The 7,324-nt window shown below is 41.7% G+C and overlaps 1 pseudogene; it reads right to left on the reverse strand.

Moving 5' to 3' along the window:
- Positions 1–7,324, reverse strand: LOC112893359 (annotated as a pseudogene).

Raw genomic sequence — 7,324 nt, forward strand, 5'->3', positions numbered from 1 at the left:
TCATGCATAAACGGTAGCATATAGGCGGTTAGATTCAGCGGTATGACTCTTCTTATCTTCCGCTCCCAAAAACTGAGACGTCTTTCCACTCAAGCAGTTCCTGTTGGAGCACTGAAAGGGAAAAAAGAAAACGTAAGACTACACTATTAAGGGTTTCAACAAAACTCATGGCAGAGCTACATGCAATTTGATGATAATGAAATGTAATGCAAAATTGAATGCAAATCTAAAAACCTTTCAGAGAGTAACTTCTCTTCAGATAAAGCCTTCTCAAGCCTCTCTCCAAATAGTGTTGCATGCCAATTCACTTTTTGATCCTGCCCATGTAAATATTATTTACTCTAGGTAAGTCCGTTTTACTTGAGTGTTAGCAGAAATCAAGAGAAATAGAGGCAGACTTTATTTCTTTGTACTTCTTTGTTGAATTGGGGATGCCATTTCCATCAAACCATTCAGGAGTGAAATTTACTGGCTCTTTATCTTTCTAGTGTGCTGCGACCATTCCAATAATAGGCCTGTCCTCATCTGAACTCTTAGTTGAATGAGACTTGTCACCTGTCAACGCCTCATCTCTAATTGGCTTCTTAGGATTTGCAGGCTTCAACCAATAGGACAAGCTTAGGAACTCCAGTTCTGAATCATTGTTCTTCAGTATCTTCTTTCTGGTGGCATGAATAGTTGCCTCAGTTTCCACGGACTTCTCCATAGATGGTGTGTTCACGCTGTCTCCTATCTTGTTAGAGGATGACATAGAATCCTTGGAGCTCTGGAACAGAGAATATTCATCATATATTGAAATTTTCATGGCAGCCACATTGTCATTCTTTGGACACTTTGGATCCTCCTTTGATTGTTCAGGATATAAGAAATCTTCTTTTGATACCCCACATTGTTCAAAATCCTTGGCAGGATCTAAAGTTTGTTGTTCTTCATTCTGCGCACAAGTTCCAGTAATGTTCTTATTTGTCAACTCTTCCACATTAATTGCAACGGAAGTAGCTGAAGACTGCAACTCATCATTTATTTTTGAAGAACTGGAATGATGAAGCCTAAACATCCAAAATATTAAACTGGTTCAGCTACTACTTTCTACAATAGAGAGAGAGGACAGAGAGCAGCAACATCTTCAGACGTAAGAATAGTTACATTTCTTATTCAGTAATGTTATCAGTATCAGTAGCTCTGATGAGACCTAGGAGTTTCACAGATCTCAACCTTCAGGGACATCCTAGGAGTTTCATCGGACATGGCAGAAAGACATCCTGAATGTGTTTCCTTCTGATGGAATGAATTTACGTTCTTGGGCACCCTTTGGGTTTCATTTGTAGTTTCCAGCAATGCACCATTGTGTTTTTGAATAATAGCCTGTTATCATTGTGAGAAATTAGTCTGCAACTAAGAACCCAAGATAATATGGTGTATGCGCTGATAAAAGATATCCGATAGAATTCACCATTATGAAGCTGCTATTCTTTAACCACATCACACATGACAATATATGAGATAAAGTAACATACATAGGTTATCTACAAGAAATAACTGGATTAAAGAAAAGAAGCGTATTGTGTTTATACAACCAAATTGGCTATTGCATTGTCTTGAACTCTTTACCAATTGCCAGCACAAGTTCAATCAAATGAGGAATGAATCAACTTAAAAATCTATGCCAATTTATGTCCAGGTAAAGTTGACATGCCAATATCCAAGAGAAATTAGCATGTCAGCATGTGCAAATTATTTCACTAACACCACAAGCATTATGTATATAAAACATTTTGAGCATATCACATAAAATGAGAAATTTATAAAAAAAAGGAAGGTAGCAGGACCTATAATCAACCTAGGATCCCCAATTGTACATGCTGGTCCTAGTCGTGTAAATTCAGCTGAACTGAAACCATGAGATACAGCACCGATAACCAAGCGCATGGAGAAAAAACAATAATCACAATCAACAAACAATAAAGGGGCCTGATTTTGAGAATGGCCACACATCAGGTTCAAGCTCCTGATCCATCCCCTTCCTCCAATCGCTCTGGTCGACCCACGAGCTCACCGTCTGCCTCGCCCTTGCTCCCTCATCTTCAACCAACAACACAAGTCAGCAACACTGAAAACAAACAAAAGCAAAAGCCTCGGAGGAGCACGCCCGTGCTTTGCCGCATGTGCAAGATATACGGAGGAGCAGATGGGATCCACTCCGCATCCCTACACCATCAGCGGAGGATGAGGTGGCGGCGGCGGTGGTGGGGGTGACGATGGCGCAGTCAACGCGACCGCCGAAGCACGCACAGGCACCGGCACTGATGTCGGTGGCGGCGCAACATCTGGAGATGCCCCAGGTGGAGGAGGCGAAGGGAGCGGTGGTTGTCAGTGGTGAGGAGCGCAAGATTCTGGTGGCGGTGGTCGATCGGTGCGCTCATTGGTCCTGTTGCCATCCTCCATGGCGAGATTCGTGGCAAGCCCTCATCGGCGGGCAGTGGGCGACGCCGGGGAGCGAGGGCTGGCCGTGGGTTGGGTGAAAGAGACGCCTCGCGATGGCCGGTTGAGGGTTGGGGAAGAGAGGCGTGGGCCTTCATCGGCAGCGGGGCGAGCCTTCGTCAATGAGCAGGGGAAGAGATGCGCGGCAGGCAGTGGGCGAGTGGGTACGGCGACGGCAGCGAGGCCAGGTCCAGGGCTGCTGGCGGTGCGTTGAGGAGGGCGGCGGCGGCGGTTGCGGCATGGTCTCTATCAATAGTTTGTTATGGTAAACAATGAGATATTAAAATTGCGAGATTGCAAGCAAGACAAGAATCAATATACATTTAGGGCACATAATGTTGGTATATGATCATTTAAGCATTTTGGAGTGGCTTTTAGAATAAATTGTTCACATGAAATGGAGAAAACCCCAACATAATAAATGTAATGGATGTTATGTAGAACATGTTGGAGTCCATGACCAACTCAAATCAAGAGGTTTGGTGTAAAATTTAAAATTGAAAAGTAGGCTATGATAATGTTGGTCGAGTCAAAAAAAACAAATGGCAGCCAAGTAGCTATTTTTTCGAATTTGTAGTTCAAGTTGGATAAATATGTTGTTTTCTTAAGCTGAAAATTTGAAGTCCTAGGAGCAACGTTGTGTGACCATGTTTAGGGTCGTGTAGAATTAAATTATTTATTTCTGAACACTTTCAAAACCTAAAATATATAGTTCGTGTACTTCAATTTGGACTATACACAAGTTTAACAACTATTTGTCAGCAGGTATTTGAGATCAAAGGATAAAGTGAGTAAAATATTTGGGAAATCAATATTTAAGCTGAATTCCTTTTAAGTCTAAAAATGTGACCAAGTGATCATGTTTAAGGCCTTGAAAAATTAAGACTTTGTGTATATTTTTGGTGAAGACCCAATATAGAAGCTGTACTAGAGCTTATGTACTTCAACTTGAGAGGAAGCTGAGATCAAAATTTGGGTTAGAATGATTATAAATCAGAGGGTTTAAATGCCTAAATATGCTAAGTTTTTATTTGAGTGAAAAAAGGCAAGTTCTGGAATTGTGATTGTTAGCTACATTAAGTGGGGTTTTTTCATTTTTTTAAGATTATGGAAAAAGTTCCGGCCTTGATTCACATGTGAATGACTACAACCAAAAGAGTTATAAGACCTCAAATGAGGGGTTTCACAAAAAACAAGAGAGAAAGCTGTAAAGCAAAAAAAGAAAGTTAGAAGAAAGCTATAAAATAAAGAAAGAAAGCTAGAAGACTAAGCTTCGATCTTCTTTTTCGTTCCCGCTTCAACCTTATAATGTCTTCACGCAGTACCAATCCATCACATCTCTCGTCTGCCTATAGAAACTTAATGTTCGGATCGTGTGTTGCTTGTCAAGTCTTTTCACGTAAACCTCTGCCTAGCGCATGAGTGTGAGGAGATATTGATATTATCTCCAAGGAGAGAGTGGCACCGAAAGACATCACCAATGTCAACGCCAACGTAATGCCAAATAAAGATTTCCTCAAAAGATTTTCCATAACACCTGGTGTCAACATGGATCTATAGGCAGGCTAGCGCATCAGCAAAGCCTCCAAGAAGTAAAGCGGCACAAAAAGTGGCGCCAAGAGGCTGATATGGGATTTCTCCTTGCACTTCCTAAAGCCACATCCGCATGCCTGCGTTAGATGGCCAGACACCGATAAATCCGTCACCCTACACGCTGCTGGCTAGACCTAAGCAGCGCACCCGGTGAAAGTACGCCTAGAGGGGGGGTGAATAGGCGATCGTTGCTTAAAACCTGCACACAAGAATTCAGTCCGAGGCTGCCTGGCGGACCGTCCGCTGGGACTGTCCGCTGGGCACTTCCAATGTCCGCTAGGACGTCTCGGGTAAGAAATGTAACCGATTGAAAACTAAAACTTGTATACAAAATCTATTTGAATAGAAATGCTCTAATACAAGTTAGGAACACTAAATGCGGAAGCAATCTAGCACAAGATAGGTATACAAGTAGATCGGGCAAGAATACTACACGGAGGTACAAAAAGCAAGTATAACAAATGTGCAAGAGATGAAGTGAAGTAATCAAACACAAGAGACACAAGATTTTTCACCCGAGGTTCGAATCCACTCAAGGATTCTACGTCCCTGTTGAGGAGTCCACAAAGGACCGGGTTCCTCTCAACCCTTTCCTCTCTCAAGCAACCACAAAGGTCAAACTTGAGCTCTTCACTAGCAACAAGGGTAATACAAACTTCTCAATCCAACAACACCACGAGTTGGTTGTTCTTGAGCACCTCTAACCGTCTAGGAGCCAAGCTCCAAGAGTAATAGATGTGGAAAGCGATGGAGAGAGCCAAGAGATGCCCAAGAGAGGTGAATCTCTTGGGAAGAACTTGAATCTTGCTTGGATCTTGCTCAAATCAAACCCTAGACCAAAGATTTGGAGTGGGGAAGCTAGGGTTTCACTTTGGGGAGCTTTGGAGTGCTTAGAATGTGCTTGAGGCTCAGCTTATGCAGTTTGACCGGTTATTTTTCGTTGGGGGTCGAAGGGGTATATATATAGAGCCTCACTAAAAACTAGCCGTTAGGCTGTTTTTAGTGTCCTGGCGGACTGTCCGCCAGGACCACTCGGGTTTGCAATTTTCTGTTCAAGGCATGGGTTCCAGATTTGGTTTATTTGTGTTCTACCACACACTTTGCACATCCCCCTTGATAGTACGGTATACCTAGACTCAAGAAAATATAAAACAAAGAATTATCTTCGCTTGAACCACATTTCTTGAACCGGTACCGTTCTCCAATTTTAACGAATCGTCGGAATTGGTTCTTCTTCTTTTCTCCTTTTTGGTTTCTTTGACCCCTGCTCATTATTCTCAATTGAAATATTAGATACACATTTAGGTTGTTATAAATCACCAAAATAGGTCATTAGACCTAGATGCACTTTCAATCTTCCTCTTTTTGATGATTGATGACAACCAAAATGAAACTATAAAAACAATGAATTCAAAAGAGCTTGAGGATGTCATTTCACAATATAGAGGAAAATTTTTGCAAGAGCTCCCCCTAAAACCATTCACAATATAGAGGAAAATTTTTGCAAGAGCTCCCCCTAAAACCATGCATCCACAAGATATACATGAAGTCCATTTTATAATGAGCTAACCAAATAAAGTCAAAGCACCATGATGAGATATAACCAAGATTAGATAAACAAGGATAAGCAATAGGTTCACAATCATAGCATAGCATCATCCATAAATAAGTTATTACAACCCAACTTAGTTCAAATACGAGATAAGCAATAAACATATAGTCTCACATACATCCAAATATCCAAATAAGTTTTTAACGGCACTCAAGCTCACCGTGACTCTAAGAACACACTAGGATACAATCTTTTCTCCCCCTTTGGCATCAAGCACCAAAAAGAGAAAAGACAAAAGGAAGCTAGGAGCAGCAATCACTCATCATCCGCATCATCATCATCATCATCTACATCATAATGCTCCCACTCAGCTGGAAAATCCCTAGGGGGAAAAGGTGGAAATGCGGGCCAATCCGTCTCCTCAATGCCAAGGTGGCGCTCAATCCTGTTGATGCTCTGCTGATTTGCCCGAGCGTGAGCGCGAACTACATTATTGGTGTTGCGGCATACTTTGAAGAGAGCATGGGGAGAGAAGGAGCAGCCCTAAAGAAGGAGGAGAACCTATAGGACACACACCCATGGACATGAGGTAGTGGGGCTGCAAGAAGACGTGTTAGAGATAAGAAGTGGCCCTATTCTGCTGGCTGACCCTGAGACCTCCTGGCGGACTGTCCGCCAGGCCTGGCGGACAGTCCGCCAGGAGCTCTCAGCCAGCAGACTCTCTCCGCTCTCACTTAATCTATCCAATTATTCAAATAACCTAGAGATAATATTGGATGTATATGATATATCATATTTGGGATATAATACATGGTTTTTTCAAGAGAACATCATATAAAATGACCATGTTAACCAATTCGATTCAAACGATCAAGAGAATCCAAGATTTTCACAAACAAGGCATACAATATTTTGAAAATCATTTTGTTGTTAAGAGGTTTACCATTAGACAAGCAGGTGTGCTACACTTCATTCCAAAATTCTAGAATCAATGATGTTTAGCTCATTCCTTAATGCACAAAATCTTTTCTCATCTAAAGGTTTAGTGAAAATATCGGCAACTTGGTCGTTTGTTCTCACATGAGAGATCTCTATGTCTCCTTTAAGGTTATGATCTCTCAAGAAATGATGCCGGATATCTATGTGTTTGGTTCTAGAATGCTCACAAGGATTTTCGGCAATTTTAATGGCACTCTCATTGTCACATAGGAGTGGAACACGGTTAAAAGTATAACCGTAATCCTTTAGAGTTTGTCGCATCCACAAGAGTTGAGCACAACAATGTGCGGCTGCAACATACTCCGCTTCGGCCGTGGAAAGAGCTACGGAATTTTGTTTCTTGGATGCCCATGATACAAGGGACTTACCCAAAAATTGGCAAGTCCCGGATGTGCTTTTCCTATCAATTTTGCATCCGGCATAATCCGCATCAGAATAGCCAACTAGTTTGAAATTTGAACCTTTTGGATACCAAAGACCTAGGTGAGATGTATGAACTAAATATCTCAAGATTCTTTTAACAGCTCTTAAATGTCATTCCTTAGGATTGGATTGAAATCTTGTACATAAACAAACGCTAAGCATAATATCGGGCCTAGATGCACAAAGGTAAAGCAGTGAGCCAATCATGGATCGATATACCTTTTGATCCACGGATTTACCTCCAATGTCAAGATCAAGGTATCCATTTGTTCCCAT

The sequence above is a fragment of the Panicum hallii genome, chromosome 5 (assembly GCF_002211085.1).
Source record: "Panicum hallii strain FIL2 chromosome 5, PHallii_v3.1, whole genome shotgun sequence".
Taxonomy (NCBI): domain Eukaryota; kingdom Viridiplantae; phylum Streptophyta; class Magnoliopsida; order Poales; family Poaceae; genus Panicum; species Panicum hallii.